At 35.6% G+C, this 18,833-nt stretch overlaps 1 long non-coding RNA gene across 1 annotated transcript in view; it reads left to right on the plus strand.

Moving 5' to 3' along the window:
* The window catches only part of LOC128928847 (uncharacterized), a 67,719-nt gene that overhangs the window by 35,191 nt on the left and 13,695 nt on the right, over nucleotides 1-18,833 (plus strand). Inside the window, exon 2 of the long non-coding RNA XR_008474527.2 lies at nucleotides 14,983-15,084. This is a non-coding gene — a long non-coding RNA (uncharacterized LOC128928847). The remainder of the gene's footprint in view (nucleotides 1-14,982; nucleotides 15,085-18,833) is intronic.

Raw genomic sequence — 18,833 nt, forward strand, 5'->3', positions numbered from 1 at the left:
TTTAAGAATACATCAGTTTTTCTGGATATTCTCAAAGGAGGGTCTTACATGAGCAACTTGTTGACTGCAGTCACCACTCAGGGGCCTCCCTGTTTCCCTCCTCTTGCCCTTGTATCTTTTATTCCCCTGCAGTGTCTGTGACTCCTAATGTTGGAGCCTTCCTGCCACTGTTCATTACATGACCTCTAAATTTCTTTTTTCCTAAGGATCGTAATTTATTTTCTACAAAGTATTGATGATTTGTAGGAAAGATGGGAGAATTATTTTTTTCTCTCATTCAATTTCATATTTTATGGGACTCTGGGCACAAGATGATTGTCAGCCTAGGTGACATAATCTTTGTTGAATGGTTAAGTCAGCTTCTGGCCCTTTCTTCTCTACCATAGGAAATCAAATCTAACCTTGGGGGCTGACTATGGGATACACAATTTCTTATATTTTACTTAGTCTTTCACTATTAGCATCATCCTCTGTTATAGTTGATTCTATGTGTCTACTTGACTGGATCAAGGAATATCTGGTTAAATGTTTTCTCTGGGTTTGTTTGTGAGAGTGTTTCTGGATGAGATCAGTATTTGAATAGCTGTACTCAGCAAAGTAGATTGTCTTTCTCCAGGTGGGCAGACATTGTTAAATCCATTTAGGACCTGAACAAAACAAAATATGTAGGAGGATGGACTTTTCACCCTTTTCCCCATGTCATACTTGACAGGAATAACTCTTTGTATCTACCCCTGGGATTGGACTGGGATTTAAACCACTGGCTTCCCTGGTTCTTAGGCCTTTGGAATTGAACTTTTGATTTGGACTGACACTGGGTTTTTTAGATCTACAACTTATACATGGCCAATTATGGGACTTCTCAGCCAATTTCTCACAATCTCTCATTCCCTCTCTCTTTGTCTCTCTGTCTCTTGCCCTCCTCCTTCTTTCTCAAACCCTAACACATCCCCCAATTACAAACTATTTCCTCTTTCAAGCTTTCAAAGAAAAAGTACCTCATATGCTAGTGCATGTATAAATATACAGGGGAAAAGATGCTTATGTGCCTGTAAGTTTGTAGTAAGAGCATCCCAGATCAGGTAACTCCACTGCATACATACTTATATATAATTATACACATATCCCTAACTCTAACTTTTTAATTCCATTCTTTTCATAATTTTAGTTTATGCATACATTTTTATACATGAAGTACTTTTCCTAATTGCCCAATTTTACTTTTATAATTTTTCCTAAAATAACCTTACCAGTTTTTATGAAAGGCAGAAAACATTTCAGCTGAACTACCCATTTTGAAGGGAGCAAAGATATTGAAAATCAACATTTAAAAAAAAAGATTATTTAATGTCTTTATTGAATTAATTGATTGTTTCAGTGGATGTACTAGTTATCTCTTGCTAACGGATTACCCCAACACATAACAGTTAAAAAAAATAAACGTTTCTTATTGCACTCTTTTTGTGAGTCAAGAGTTCAGGAGCCACTTAGTTGAGTGATTATGACTCAGGTTCTTTCCTGAAATTGTACTCAATATCCTGTTCAAGGCTTCAGTCATCTAAAGGCTTGGGTGGGGCTAGAAGATAAGCTTTCAATACGGTTCATTAACATGGCTGTTGTCAGGAAACTTTCTTTTCTTCTTGCCATGTGGACCCTTCCGTAGGACTGCTCCAACATCATCATAATATGGAATTCAGCTTCTCCAAAAGTGCTTTAGCCAAGACAGAGCAAGAAGGAAGGCAAAATGCCTTTTAGGACTTTGTCTCAGATGCAACACATCATCACGTCTACTGGTGTCTCTTCACTAGAAGTTAGTTACTAAATTCAGTCCACATTTAGAATAAAGTTGTATCTCTTGAAAAAAGAAGTATCAAAGACTTTTTGGATGCATTTAAAGACCACCACAGTAGGAATATTTAAAGTGTTTGGTAAAGGTTCAGAATATATGGCCAAGACTGAATGAGTCCTTCCCAACATCAGCATTTCAGTCTAAAATATTATTTTCTGAGAGAGGGAATATATCTTAGTCTAAAACAGTTTTATTTGGCTGATATGTACATTTGGATACATGCGGAAGGTTTTATTTTTTATCTTATTTTCTTTATTTTTTAGTGACAAGATCTCGGTATTTACAGTCATGATCATAGTGCACTACATCCTTAACTTTTGGTCTCAAACTATTCTCTTGTCTCAGCTGAGATACAGGAATATGCCACCACACATGGCTCTTTGTCTATTTGAAAGTCCATACCTGACTCAGAAGGGACAGACAGATTCTATTCCCAATCTCTTCATCTAATGAGAACCAGCTCAGCTGGGAGACTCCCACCCAGGAGGGCTGAAGGTATTGAGAGACAGTGAGAGGCAGACACCCAGACAGCCAACAGAGTGGATCTACTCTGGGGACCAACAGCCTGAGAGCCTGTGGGGCTTGCAGCATTCCAGGACTGAAGGCCTTGAGCAGAGATTCATCCATGTATTTATTTGCTCTCTGACAGGTGATTCTTATTAATCCACAGGTGTTCTACATAACTTCAGAATATACCAAGTAGGCAGCTATTACCTGCCTACCACTAATCACAAACTAAAAGTAATTTCCACAAGGGAGCCATGGTGGCAGGGTAAACTTAATGTTTCTCAACATTCATCCTTTTTGTGTCATGGTGATTTTGCCCACCATTTGTTTCCTACTAACAGATCAGAAACATCTTCATTTGAATGATAGTGCCTATATGGCAGATGGTACTTTGGAATGGCCTGGACAGGATGCTTTTATGAGACATAGGAATAGCATACATGATTTTCTGATTGGGAAAACATAATACTACAGATTGAACATATTGCCATTGGCAAAACAGTTCAAAGTACCCTAATGAGCTAGAGGAATGTTAGAACTGAATACATACCAATATAAAAATATTTTATGATGATAAAAGTCTGCCTCACCATTACATCTTAGGGATTCTTCAATGTAACAATAACAACAAGAGAAATAGGCTATTCAATTTTTTTATCCCTTAGATTAGCAGTTTAATGTGTATGTGGCAAGATGGATAATAGACATCTGCTTTAGCAGAAGTGAGCATCGACAGTAGCAGTATGGGCAGCAAATTTTTATATTAGCAATTCAAATTCACGTATCAGATTAGTGTGGTATTGGAATCATTCATTAAAATATACTTGGAGGCCAAAACTTTTCTCAGCAAAACTTTCAATGATTTTTAAGCAGAATAATATGGTGTTTGTTAATGTATGTATTAAAACATGCTATCCAATGACATTAAGATGATTTGATCTTCATCCATAAATTTAGTATCATAATATCAAAATATATTTGAACTGTGGGTAAAGCAGAACATTCTAAAATTGCAATCTCACTGCTGTTCTTTCAAACTTAATACAATCATGGCAAATCCTCTGATGCCAGCATTTAAGAGAAAGTTAGGCTTTCATCTATTTTAATTCAACCTCTAACTAATCAACATGGAACTTATTTTCTCTTAGTCACTGAAATATACCTTTGAGGTATATAAAAATGATTTATCATCATATTCAATTATATATGGTAAATTCTAGTTTTTCTTTCCTGTCAAACAAGTGAGACATTTTATTAATGAGGTCTTTAAAAGCAGCCATTGCAAAATGACTTTTTTGTATTTGAGTGCAATATTGACACTTTAAAAAGCTACCTAAATTTATGAAAACACAGTTATAGCAGGACCTGTTTTATTGTTTTCTGTAGTGCCTCAATGTTGGTTTACTTTTGCCATATAATAAATTGCACCAATACTTAGGGACCAAAAATAGAAACTGTCATGTATTTGATTCATAATTTTTTGAGTTGGTTAGATGATATCTCAACTGAGCCAGCTCAGCTGCTAGGTTTTGATCTCAATCATATATCTGTAGTTATTTGGTGGGTTGACTGAAGGCTGGATGATCTAGGATTGTGTCATTCCTATACAGATGGTAGTTGGTAGCCAGTTACCTCAGTTAATGTGGGGACAGGGCCACGTGTTTCTTACCATTGAGTAGAGTGTCTGAGCTTTTCACATGGTGGCCTCAGTGGTCTCCAGAGCAGCAAGAAAAGAAAAGTTTTTTTGCTGGTATGTTTGCCAATGACTCATTGGTCAAAGTAGGCAGCATGGCTGACAGAGATGAAAAGGCAGGAGAGATAGTCTCCACTTATTGGTGGGAGGATGTGTCATGTCATAATGCAAAGCCAGGAAGATAAAGAATTTACTGCCATATATACAGTGTACAGCCAACTCTCTTGCCTTTGTAGGGGCCAGTAGGGTTTATTGCATGAGCATGAGTACTGTGTAATAGTAAAATGCCTGTATGTTTTGGAAGTCAGGAGAATAAAGTAACCCTTCATTCAACTATTAATTCATTGCTTTATTCCTTCAAACACTATACATTTATTGAACATGTAGATTATACTAGATAATTCATCTAATAACCATTGATTCATCAAATACTTATTGAGTGGTCTCATATTCTAGTTGCCATCCTGGGCACCAAAAGTTTACAAAGGACAAGACAGTAATACAGAGGACAAAACTGTGCTCTAGTGAAATTTGCATTTCACATGGACACACACAAACACATACAGACATACACAAAAACAAATATTAATAAAAGAATCCCTTTGTCACAGTTGATCTGAGAAATGCTCTTTTAGGAATCGATGTTTCAGTGGAGACCTGGCCATAGGGAATTACACAGTCTTCAAAACAGAGATTCCAGCACTGGAGGCAAACAAAACATCTGGGTGCTACATTCTGAGGCAAAGATGAGCTGGACATGTTCAGAGAATAAAATGAAACAAGTACCTGACCACTTGTCTTGGTAGAGGGTACTAGGAAAGGAGTCAGGGGCTAGATAATGCCCAGACCTTAAATTCTAGATTCGGGCATTTATGCTCATTTTCAGTCAGTAGAGGCATAGTGTAGGAAGCAAAAGGGTGTGGCATGGGTCCCATATGCCCAGGGGGCATATCCCCAGAGCCCCATAAACTTTCTGCTTCATAAGAAAGGGCAGACATGGAGCAGGGCCCGAGTAGGGTCTTCTCCAGCACAAAGGCCTAGAAAGGAAACCCTATAATCAGTCTACGGATATATTCCCGCCTATAAGGAGTTCATATTTTAGTTGAGGAAATAGTTTTGAATACAGGGTGAAAAATTAGGAATATGCACATATTTCTTGAGTCATAAACAAATTTCATGGACAATAAAAAATTTTAAGAGTATACACTTTACAGGATTATTAAAAAAATTATCCAAAGCAAGAGCTGATATATATTATATTCCTTCCTTAAAAATAATAAATAAAAATACCTGTGAATTACTGTCAAGCCCAATGGGGCCTACAAAAGAAGATTTTATAAAATCTAGTCATTGCCTTAATTCCCAAACCTGCTCTTAACACTGTACTTTGACTTCCAGCCTTGTCGTTCCCTAATTCTTTGTGTCTTTGGTATCCACACTATTGGAAACACAGATGTCAGCTTAATGTTTTATGTTACACATATGTCCAGTATTTCAGATCACACTTGCCAACATTAGTGCGAAATATCTATATATGATTACATCCGTAAGACAGGGATTCAATCCCCCTTTGAATAACTATTATAGCAGTAGTGTGACTGAAACACTACATGCCAAGAAAAGTGATCTAATTTATGATGCATGTTAAAAGGATAAAGAAAAATTATATATTAATCTATAAAGAAGACCACAACTCTACAAAATAACCAAAGGTCAAAATGTTAATTTAATTTTGGTAATCATTCTCTTTTTATTGAAATTTAAAAAGCATAGTGCTCATTTTAATTTAGTTTTTTCTATTTTTTTAAGTTAAAAGAACAATTTCTGTTTGTATTTCTCATCCTTTAAGATATATGGCTGAATTGATGAAACTTTCTATACTGTATACAAGATATCAAATATCTTTTGAGCCCAAATTATTGGTAAAAAAATATTTAGAACCTATCTACCTTCTTTTAAGAATCTCATATTTCCCTTTCTCTCTATTGTGTTTGTCACTGCATTGCTTATTCCTCTTTTCACCAAAAAAATCCAAAAACACATGACACAGAAACTATTTATAAATATACAAACAAATCATTTCTCTTTACTGTTGTGTAGACTAAAATAATAACTCATCAAGGACAGCTTAGGCAAGCACTTATTTACAGGGCTCAAAGCATCATGTGTACTAAATGATGGTTTTATTATATCATGAGCAAATACATTTTCAATATTGCACTGTTGGTACATAAATTAATATTTATTAGTTTTAGGAAAAAGCAGAACAATTAAATAAATGTATCCATCAAATATTCATAATTTTATATGTATTATATCCATGATTATTGATATTTACTCATTCAACAAACACAAATTAATCTTCTACTATGTTTCACATACTGTACTGAACACTTGGAATAAAAGGTTATATACAATATAACGGGAGCGACAACCTAGTAAAGGATCGTGAAGGCCAAAAAGATGAATCATCTTACTGATGCTTGCACTAGAGAGTATCAGTGAAGCTTCCTCAGCGATGGTGACATGTGAATACAGACTTGGGAACAAACTAAAAGTTTATCAGTTTATAAAAAGAGAAATAAACAGTAGACAAGGACAGCCACTGGGCCTAAGCACAGAGGTGGGAAATAGTCCCCTGCATCCTAGGTCTGATGAGTGGTTTTGTTATCCTGGATCTTAGGGGTTTCAATAACAATGAGGCTGAAAAACACTAGTAAGGACCAATTGATCCAAAAGTTTTTATATTCCATACTAAAGAGTTTAAAATTCATCTTGACCATATGGAAAACAACTGGAGAGTTCTGAGCATGGAGGGGTTTCAGAAAAATTAATTTGTGAGCAGTGTAATGGGCTGAGCAGCAAAGAGATAAGTTAGAAAGCTCCGCTGCCTGGACATAGGAGGATAGGAAGTTAAGGTTGGCTCTGCTGACATGGAAGGTAGAAGGAGACATGCTCCTATATTGGAGTCCTAAAAGTAACACTAGGGAAACCCAAAGGTACAGGGCAGCCACAGTGGGAGTTTTCTGTCAACTTTTCCATAACGCCATTAGCATCATTGCCTAGGGCAATGTTATTCAATTTTTAAGTTTCTACTCACAATTAGAAATACATTTTACTTTCCAAAACTGTACACAAGTCTCCATGACTTGCCATTATCCAACCTTTTCCTCCTCCACACGAACCTATAATTCAAACATTTTCAGAAAACTACAGTAGTCCCTCTTATAATCTGGGGGTACACTCCAAGACCCCCAATGAATGCCTGAAACCACAAATAGTACTGCACCCTGCTATGCACAGATTCTCTTCCTTCTTCACAATTTCATGAACAGAAGATTCATTTTCACCATAATCTTAACAATCTCAGCATAGGATTTTTCTTTTCTTTCCTTAGTAAGTAAAAAACTCTCACATTGTCATGTAAAGACAGCACTTCATGACTTCTCTTTGACATATCCCAATTGGCAACATACCTACTCTTGCTCTTTAAGGTCATTAAGTGAAATAAGAATTATTTAAACACAAGCACTGTGGTGCTGTGACAGTGGACATGTTATCCAAAACACCTGCTAAATGACTAATAGGCTGGTAGCACATACAGGTAGAGATGCTGGACAACACAGGTCCAGAGAGCAAGGCAGTGTCAAATTTCATCATGTTACTCAAATGGCATGCAATTTAAAACTTATGAATTGTTTACTTATGGAATTTTTCATTTAATATTTTCAGAGCATGGCTGATCTTGGATAACTGAAATTGTGAAAAGCAGACCTCAGATAAAGGGAGACTATTGTACTGTATATTTACCCTTAGTTCACGAGACACATTTGGGCATTGCCTGTTCTTTTTATATCTATTTCATTTAAAAAAAAAAAAAGTGTCTATAGACAAGGCCTGGCACGGTGGCTCATGCCTGTAATTCTAGAATCTTGGGAGGCCGATTTGGGCAGATCACTTGAGATCAGGAGTTTGAGACCAACCTTCTCAACAGGTTGAAACCTGTCTCTACTAAAAATGCAAAAATTAGCCAGGCTTGGTGGTGGGCATCTATAATCCCAGCTACTCTGGAGGTTGAGACACAAGAATCTCTTGAACCTGTGAGACAGAGGTTGTAGTGAGCACAGGTTGTACTGCCTGGGCAACAGAGCAAGACTCAGTCAAGAGAGAGAGGGGGGAGGGTGGGGGGGGGAGAGAGAGAGAGAGAGAGAGAGAGAGAGAGAGAGAGAGAATTCTCCCAAAACTGCTTGTGTAAACTTCTATAGCACTGTGATCCAACAGTCTGAAAAACTCTGTTTTAGAAATGAAAAGGATCTGGACATTTGAGCTTATGGTTGCTTGTGTCCAGTTCCAGCCACGTGTCTGCTGGCTTAAAAAGCTAGCCGCAGATGATACACAGACAAAGCCAACTGTTTGTGAATTAATTCTACTCCCTCTATCTCTGGCTACTTTATCACTAAGTATTTAAAGTACCAGTGGCTACAACAATGTATTTTCTGTTTCTAATAAATCTTCACTGGGCATATCAGAGCATTGTATTCCAAAATGGTTTAGCAGTAACTATAGAGCTACTAGGTGTCACACGAATTGGATTGAGTTCTAATTGCCTTTCCTCACACACTACTTTATATTTAAATCTCTTAGAAGATACTCCCAAAATATGTGATCTTATTTCTATGATTCTATCAAGAAAAATCATATGCTTTGGCTGTACTGGGGCATATGTCAGATTTGTCATGGATTTTTTTCTGTGGTTTCAAGAAAAGAATGTTTCTTTCATACATCTGTCATAGCCACTTGATGGGGAATATGGTATATATTTCCACGATAATTCCATTGTAATTATTATCTTACATTCCCAGAAAAATCGTTGGAAGAGCTCACAGAATTTTAACCTATATTCCACTTCAACCCTTCTTACCCCATATTCTTTTCTGAGCATACTTTGTGACTCATTTGATGTATCTTACCACAAACAGAACTTTAATAATAGCCTAAAATTTTCCACATCAAAGGATTTGCAGGTTGTTTGAGAAGCATCGGTATTGACAGGGGCTCGAGGGGAACCTTCCTGGGAGGCCCAGTGGGTCTTCCTCAGATCAACTTGAAAGGTAAAACCTGCACCAGATTTTATGAGTGGATATTGAAAAAAATCATCCAATCGTTTTCAAACCCATTTATATTTCCTCATCTCATGCAAAATGTATGTTACCATGTGAACTAGTATTTCTTATTTATTTATACTTAATGTCACACACTCCCATTTTAAATGAAGGCTTAAATTTGTTTTCAGACTTTGATTTTTAAAGTGTGTGAACTCAGAGGATTGACTCTGTGTTGAAGAACAGACACTCACCCTGACCTTGGCTAGTTTGGCAGTCTCTCTGAGGCTCAATTCCTTTCTCTTAGAAGTAGAAACACCGTTATGTTTTCTGTCTCACAGGCTTGTTGGGGAATGTAAATGTGAACAACCTTATTTAAAAGTCCACACAGAACAATTAGGAATATTATTATGATAATTAATCTTTTAATCTCCAACCAGAAGATTGTATTATATGTTTTTCACTGTCTCCTTTGCAGAATCTTTATAGTCTAATATAGACTATACCTTTATATAGACTTTATATCTATATAGACTTATAGTCTAATATAGACTATAATATAGTGCAGTATCCTTGCTTCCATCTCATCTATTGCATGCTTGCTTTCTATATCTTTTTATTTTCTTAAAACACAGAGACCACAATCACACACATTCTTACAGATATATATATATATATATATATATCACCTGTAATATATATATTTAATATATATACCTGTATATATATACATTAAATATATATATACACACACAGGTTATACACACACGCGTGCACACACACACACACACACACACAAACATAACCTGTCCCTTGAGGCAGGATAATGTTTGATTTCCTTTTCAGTGTCCTTCCTTTCAATGTTTCATGTTCCCACTGACAAAATTATGGATTGCGCCAAAGTGACTTGGGAACAATTTTGCTCAATTTAAAAACATTTCTTGATTCACTCAAGACATTGGGCTAGGTCAAATTATGCAATGATAGATAAGGACAATATAGGGAAAAGAAAGACTCTTGGCAGCAGGATAATCACCCTGCAAGACAAATGCTACAAGCATGAAGTATGAGCCAAGAATGGGAAACAATATCTCATCAGCCTTTCTTTCTGCATACAGTTTAACTGTTTTATTCTTTACTACTTTACATTGCACTAGCTAACACTAAAACTCTTCAGGCACTTTTCTGCTTCCTCACCTAGATACTTTGGATATTTTTATAAACTATTCTTACAAAATCAATTCTGTAGTTCTGAAAAGAGCTTAAGGCCAAGGTTAAACTCAAACATTCCACCGATTCTCCAGCCAAAATTTACAGTAACTTAAAAAATATTTATTAACACTTATCTCAGTGTTGACAATTCCCAATGCAAACAAATACAATATTATTACTATTCTTTATCTAAATCAATGGTGTCACAACAAAAGTAAAACAACCAAATCAACACACAAAATCGATCCCTATTCCAGGAATATGAAATTTTAAAGATTTATTTTTAAGGAAGCACATTAAAGCATAGTTTTGCAAGTAGATGCAGATTTCTCCTATTTCACATTTATCTGTACATGAATATCCTACCTATCCCAAGCCTTGCAAAATATGAAAATATTAGATAATTAGAGCCGCACCTTGAATAAATAATGTGACTTTTTGTATAAAAGGTTAATGAATCATAATTATAATAAGGTTCATGGAATTTGTTAAATTGTTATAAATGAAAGAAAGATTTGGCCTTGAATCAGTATGCTATTGAATCTTGGCTAGCAGTTTATTAGATAACAGTTTCATAAAGTCAGAAACAGTTCTGATTATTTGCATTTTCACAGCATCCAAACACTTTCTTCTTTTATTCACTCCCTTCCTTCTCTTTTCCTCCTATTCTTTTTCCTTTTCTTTAACCTAGTCTAACTTTTTCTACTCTCTTTTCCTATCAATCCATCTATAATCATTCGCTGAGTGTTCTCTAAAGTTTGCTTCCCCAGAGACCTACATACATTTTTCTTCGTTATGCAACTGGTTTGAAATGTTGAACTCATTTGCTCTTCCGTGAATGCTTTTCCAGTTTCTTAAGAAGTTTGTACTTTGCTCCTGCCTACTTTGCAGTATCATTTGAAATGAAACCTGCTTTGGAGATTGCTCAAACATGCCTTCCCAAGCAAGCAGTTGTCACCAATGATCTTCTGCTTACAGCAGAGCTACTCTGTCCACCAACCCAATTGTTTGGAGTATTCAGACCTGAGCTTGTTTCACTTACTATGGTCTTTCCCACATCTGTTTCTCAAGTAATTGAACAAAATGTACTACATACAACAAGATTCAAGAAGTGCACTATGTCCACCATGCCTCAAGTTAATATAGACATCCATATTGTTTTTGATGACTATTTCTCTTGAGATTGTCACTTTTTTCTTCGCTAGTTTCATTGCCTCCAAGTTGATAAAGGTACAACATTTTAAAGAAACTTAGCAAAGAGTCTAGGTGAACCTTGAACTTTATAGCACAGGGCTGTTTTCCAGTTATTTTTATACTCTATCCTTAAAATGGCTCATTTTGGAAAACAAATTCTCTGTCACTAGACCAAATCACACTTGACCACATCTCCTCAAATTCAATCACATTTAGGTAAGTTATGATTTTTGAGTGTGTGCATCACAGCACAGCAGTTTAAACTTGGAGTACATCTAATCTCATTATTTAACTTTTAACTGCCTCCCATGATCACTCCCCAACTGAATACATTAGTGCAGGTTTTCCCTGCACAACTCAAGGGGGTGTAGTTGTCTGTACAACTGTAGCCTGCAGGCTGGTCATGAGGATGGTGGGAGGCAACCAAATGTCTAGGCAGATGGGGGTGGGTCCCCAGTGAAACTCCACCTCCAAGTCAGAGATAGTTTAAAGCTTGAAAGTTGAACTACAAGTTAAATTCTCAAACCAGGTTGAAAACTTGTCTTCCCATTTTTGCATGTTTTCCTCTGATGGATCCCCACCCTTCACTTATTTTACATATGTCTACCATTTACTGATTGGTTTTCTGTACCGTCTTGCTCACCTTTGAATGGTGTCTTTGCTTTAACCTTTTTTGCATACTCACAAACCATTCACCGTGCACTCCCCATTCTGAGTCCATAAGAGGCTGTGTACCCAGCCTCAAAAGGGAACTTTTCTACCTTCAGGCAGGGGAACCACCCACCACTTTCCCTCTTTGCTGAAATCTTTCCTTTTGCTTAATAAATTCTACTCCACTCACTCTCTGGTGTCTGCGCACCTGATTTTTCTTGGTTGTGAGACAAGAGCTCAGACCTAGCTGAGATAAGGAGCAGAAAGACTGCAACAGTCACCTCCAGTGAAGCCCTTTCCTTCATGATTTTCCCAACTTACCTCTCCAGCATCACCTTCTGCTATCTGTCCCCTTCCTACACAATAAATTTGTACCATTTTTAACTATTTTTTTCTAAACTTGACACAGTCTGTGATTTTGCAGACGTGACTGGTACTGTGTGGAATATTGCTATCATCTTATCTGCCACTCTCACCCAATCTTTAAGTTTCAGTCACCTGCTGTGTATAAAATTTCCCTATAGAGATTAAGAGTTTACCTCTCCTCTCTGATCATCTTATGTCTGTATCAAACTTGCAGTTTGTCTCAGAGTTTGTCTTTCTTCCATCTGGTCCTGTAGGTTGTTTGGAAATGAGTTGTGTTGTGTTCGCCTTTGACCCACAATATTTGTCATGGGTTAGACATGAAGGAATTCTAAAAGAGCTAATATGGCAAATTAAAAAATCAGGCTCCCTTGGTTCTATGTTAGCCCTAGCTTTTGCCACTTACATGCTGTGTTACATTAGAAAGATTATGTATCCTCTCTGTACTACACATTATTTAATAGCAAAATGGAATTTGAAGCAATATCTACTTCATGGTGCAATTGTACCTTGTAAAGAAGTTAGTAGTACATGTAACATGATCACAATGATGGTAAATAAAGAGCACTTTTGAAATGTTAGCTACCAGTGCTAATACTGTTATCATTATTATAGTTATTGAATTATTTCCTCTTTCAAAATATTGCCAAAGAATAGTTACCAAAATCTGGAGGACGTAAGAATGATTAGAGAACCCTTTTTTTTTGAGACAGAGTCTTGCTCTGTTGCTCAGGATGGAGTATAATGGTGTGAGGCTCACTGCAACCTCCGCCTCTCAGGTTCAAGTGATTCTCCTGCCTCAGCCTCCTAAGTAGCTGGGATTACAGGTGCACACCACCACACCCAGCTAATTTTTGTATTTTTAGTAGAGATGAGGTTTCACCATGTTGGCCAGGCTGGTCTCAAACTCCTGACCTCAGGTGATCTACCCTCCTTGGCTTCCCAAAGTGTTGGGATTACAGGCATGAGCCCCCACGCCTGGCTGAGAAATGCTTTTAATACCCAGAATTCTAGGCTCTGAGGTTCTGGAAGCTGCATTCTTTTTTTGTTTATATTTTTTTTATTTTTTGGCATCCCTGGGTGGGCATGAAGGAACCTGCATTCTTATGAATAATTCCAAATTTTTAGACACATTTCAACACTGTGAGGATGTGGGGGGTCCCAGAATGCCTTGAGTGATTCTGAGATTCTAAGTCATCATGTAATGATTATACTATATTCCCTATGGTTATTAATACACATCCATACACACCCACACTCACACATATACACTCCATCAGATTAGAAACATTTTTATCTATTCAAAGTAATACAACTTTATAATATTCAGTATTCAAAGATTAATATTTACCTGTGCATTCATTCTCTTTCTTTACTACAGTTATATTTTAATCTACTTTTGGTATTGCATATTTATAATAATAATACTGCTGTCTCATATGCTTATTTGAAGTATTTTATAATTTAGATTCACTATTTCATTTGCTACTTCTTAAAATCATGTTATATGACTTTTACACATAAATCCTTTTTAAAACCATGTTTTATGACTTTTATATATAATCCAATCTCTCAATTAACCAACAACAAAGCCAGATTAATTATGGGGCGGGTTGATGAGAAAACCTATAAAGAAAACCAATAAAGCACCAGTATCTCATGGGTTTTCTTGTATTATGGGTATTATGGGTATAATAATAAATTATCCTCCCCAATATTTGCATTTTAATTGTAGTTGTGACAAATTCTATTTTCACCCTTTATTGTATTCAAAACAAGTGTTTTTTGACTTAAAAGCTGGCACATGTAATACCACCAGGTATAATGAAGAGAAAATTTGCAATGTGGACAATTTTGAACAATTATGAACAGAATTTCATATTGATTTTGATTTGGTATATAAAATCAAATACAAAACTCAAGATTTTCCCCCATATGACATAAACACTGTAACTATTGCTTTTTTGAAAGTATATTTTCCACACATTTAAGTATGTTTGCTCTTGTTTGCTTAAAGGGATGCCCAGTAAATCATTAAGGAGAAAATATGGGAACATGGAAAATAAAAGTTCAACATTGTGAATGAAGAGGTATTTCTACATAGGCTGCTTTTGAGCTTTTACAGTATTTTCAGGTCATTTTTGTTCCTTCACAGATTCTTTTAGAAGCCTTATGTTGAAATGATGATAAATTAGAGACCACCATACAAGTCAAGAGATGCCTTTCCACGAAGAGATAGTTCAGACTTTATATTAAGCCACAATTCTGCCATACCAATTTCCAATTTAAAATTCTTCATTAACTATCTAGAGATACTACAAATCTCACTGAGATATAAAATGCAAGATACAATGTAAAGATCCTTTTAAGTGGATTAGTTAAAATGAACTTTTTTTTTTTTTTTGATACAGGGTCTCACTCTGTCATCCAGGTTGGAGTGCAGTGGCATCATCAAAGCTCCCTGCAGCCTCAACCTCCTGAGCTCAAGCAATTCTCTTTCCTCAGCCTCCCAGGTAACTGGGACTACAAGCTTATGCCACCACATCTGACTAATTTTTGTATTTTTTCTAGAGAGGCGGTTTTGCTGTGTTGCCCAGGTTGGTCTCAAATCCCTGAGCTCAAGTCATCCACCTGCCTTGGCTTCCCAAAGTGCTGGGATTATAGGTGTGAGCCACTTGGCCTGGCCATAGTTAACTTTTAAAAGTTGTTCTTATTGTAGTTTGGCCATCTACATTAGACTCCTTCTTATTTGGTTGTTGCTCCTAACAGCATGTTTAAGGCATCATCAGTAAAATTCCTTCTCTTATTTAATATGTATCTTTTAAGTACTACTCTGTACCCAGCACTGTTGTAGGTGCTAGAAAAGATAGAGAAAAAGCCAAACCCCTTGTTCTCGCAGAGTGTCCATTCTAATGTTGGAGACATGTAATTAACTAATACATAAACCGGTGTCAGATTCTGATAAGTGCTATGAAGGAAACTAATTCAGGTTAAGAAGTAACGGAGTGAGGGGAAGGTGGCAGGCAACGTTTTAGAAAATGGAGTAAGATTGTCAATCAGGTGACATTTTATGGGGACAAAAATGAAGTGAAGCAAATTCGTTCTGTAAATATCTGTGGAGAGAGCTTTAAGCCATGTGACTATGTGGAAAAAAGCAAATGAAAAAAAAAAATGCAAAGGCCATGAAGGAGACTTGCTTGTGAAGTTCAAAGCTTTGGCTCTTCTATTTGTTGCCTCTGCTCACCCTACCTGCTTTGAAGCTTGAAAATACTAATCTCTTTTTGGCTTTGCATTTTCCATGTCAAAGACCTTAATTTTTTTCCCTTTTGTCTTTTTAAACTTTGCTAAAAATTGTTAAAATATCAGTACATGATTGCTGGTAAAAGCTAAAATTATGTAAGAGAAGTTCTCTCCAGCTCTGGCCTACCTCATATCAGCTAAATAATCACTTAATTTTTTTATATGCTTTATTATTTTCCTTTGTTTTTTTGCTTTTATATACATACCTGTGCATACAGCAATGTATCTGGGTGTTTCTGTGTGTGTTTTGACTTTTTTTTCTTTTACTTTTCCACTTCATTTTTTAAATCTAAGACTGTATAGATATCGTATTCTTAAAACTATGAATATTCTAGAATTAGCGGTTATTTCTGTTCATAATGAAATATGACAAATAAGTTCCACTTCCTGACCCGTATTATTTCTATCTTCTTAGTTTAAACACTAAATTCAAGTTCAAATAGACACTAATCTGAATTCTTTACTGATATCCAGTAACAAAGAAAATTTATTCTAGGCATTTCACATTTTAATTCGCCTTGTTTCAGTTTTGCATTTAGACTCTAGTTACTAACATCAATTAAAATATTTCCTTTCAGAAAATACGTTCATTTTTATGAGCATGACTCTGTGACTTCACTTCCCATGACTTTCTCTGTCTTTTCTAATGACTGGTAAATTCTGCCTTGTATTGGCATCTTTTCCACATCTCTACAACCCACTTAAAGCAGCCTGTTTCATTTTATTCTGATGCTTATAAGCTTGAGAACAACTAAAGTAATTTTACATCATTTGTTTGTTTGGCTCTTTGAACTGCCCAGGGCTTTGCAAAACAATTTTAAAATAGAGTTATGGTGGTTTGCCCAAAGTACATTTTAAAGTTTCTCATAAACAGCTTTTCAGATTGTTTTGCCTGACAAAGATGGAGAAGCAACAATAAAGAGATCAGTTTTTAACTTCCATGACATAAAAGTTTTAGATTTTTGTAGGCTGAAAGGTTCTAAAAAGTTATTTGAGCTTTTTTTTCCTAAGTTTCATGAGCAACTGGCAAATAGCTCCTACAGTATTCACAAGTACACTTACAATTTTCTTGCCACAACTGATTGAAGATACAAAGCTTACACCCACAAGCAACCACAATGACCACAGAATGATGATGAAGTGGTCTATGGTCGGCAGTGATTCATTATGTCTGAAATGTTTGCAGTTAAACTTAATGGAGGGGAAATAGGTCTCTCTTTGCAAGTGGTCACTTCCTTTCTTCCATTGATTTAACCACATTATTAAACACAAATAAGAATATATTTTCCCTAAAATTCACAATTTAATTCAAGTGTCTGTTAACACAAATTAACTCTACTATCTGGTGTCAGCAGTATTCTAAGAAACAAAAGATACTTGTTGATTTCAGTTTCTGAAGCCAAAACAATGTTAATTTGGAATAGGGTGGAGAAAGTCAGAATAATGGTACAGCTCAGTAGAAAGAAAGCTAAAATTACAACTACTACAAAAATTAAAAATAAAAAAAGTTACACAGAAATTTAAAATCAAAAAATTAGAATGCTATAATTATCAAAACACACTGACAAAATTAATTTTATCAAGCATTATCGTAGATACCTTAGAATATAATTTTCTAGCATCTGAATTCAACTGCTGTGGTCAGATAGTCCTCCCTTCTGTGCATACATTAAAGAATAGAAGATAAAAAGAAAAACAAAGCCAATAGAATAGAATATCAGTAAGTATCAAAAAAATATCAGTTAAGTGGATCCACCCCTGTAAATTGCTTTTGAAGATTTTAGGCTAATGAAGATCCACTTAAACCAGAAAATAAATGTAAACCACACCATGGTTTGTAAACCACACCATGGCTGCCTGTGTCTCCTTTTGCCTCACTTCTCTTTGGGTCACACCTGATGGTAAAGCACCATATATTATACTGAAAGACCATGGCGAAAGTGTCACTCTTTTCTAGCCCATTGTTGGGTTCTCATGTTTGCCAATTCTTCTAATGTTATTATAATAAAAATCTGTTTTCATTTTTCATATTAGAATTAACAGCATTCTGAAAGGATAGAATAATATCTAATTATACAATTATTGAGTTCTCTGAAGGAAAAAAAAGTCATAGTTTGAAAGCTTTTCCGTTCATCTTATTAAGATACAAAAGTAATTTTCCACAGTGGAAATCAGTTAAGGATTTTAATCATTTATTAAGTGCCTCATAAGCTATATAAAATATTTTGCTTAAACAATTTTAGATTTTTTAAAGTTTTAAATTATATCATTATGATATAAACATCTTAAAATGATTTCAGACATGATAGTTTATAAAGTCAAGCTTTCATATAAAACAATATAAGATTCCAGTAGGAAGACTCAGAGTGGATTCTTAGATCTTCTTAGATTATATTCTTTGTCTCCCACTTCTTATTTTTCTGTACCAAATTTTGTTATTCTACTCTAACTTGTTTGGTTTTAATTATTTACTTGTTCAATAATTATTTACCCAACACCGATATTTTGTGTTAGGCATTGCTGTAGGCACCTCGAATTCTGAAAGGAACTTAGACAAAAGTTGTTGCTACCATATTTGAATTTAAACAAAGGAAATTTGTACCAGAATATATCAGAAGGTGATAAATGGCAAGAGGAAAACTAAGGAAGGGATTGAGCAGAGAGTGCAGCAAAGGGAGTGTTGATTTTAATTATAATTTTGGTCATTTAAAGATATTCTTTGCCCCATGGGACCAGAGGATTAGTTAGCTGAACTAAGAAAAACTGAACATTTTTCTGTGATCAGAGGCCCACTCTTGAACAGATCCATTTCACCTTTACAAGTACACAGACATGGATATTTATCCCGCCCAGCTGTTAATTACATGTGGCTTTCCCATAATTAATTAAATGTGGCCTTGACCCTTCACCTTTACTTTGCTTCATGTTACAAACTTTGCATGAAGCCAGATCATTTTTTTTT

Source organism: Callithrix jacchus, chromosome 8 (genome assembly GCF_049354715.1).
Source record: "Callithrix jacchus isolate 240 chromosome 8, calJac240_pri, whole genome shotgun sequence".
Classification (NCBI taxonomy): Eukaryota; Metazoa; Chordata; class Mammalia; order Primates; family Cebidae; genus Callithrix; species Callithrix jacchus.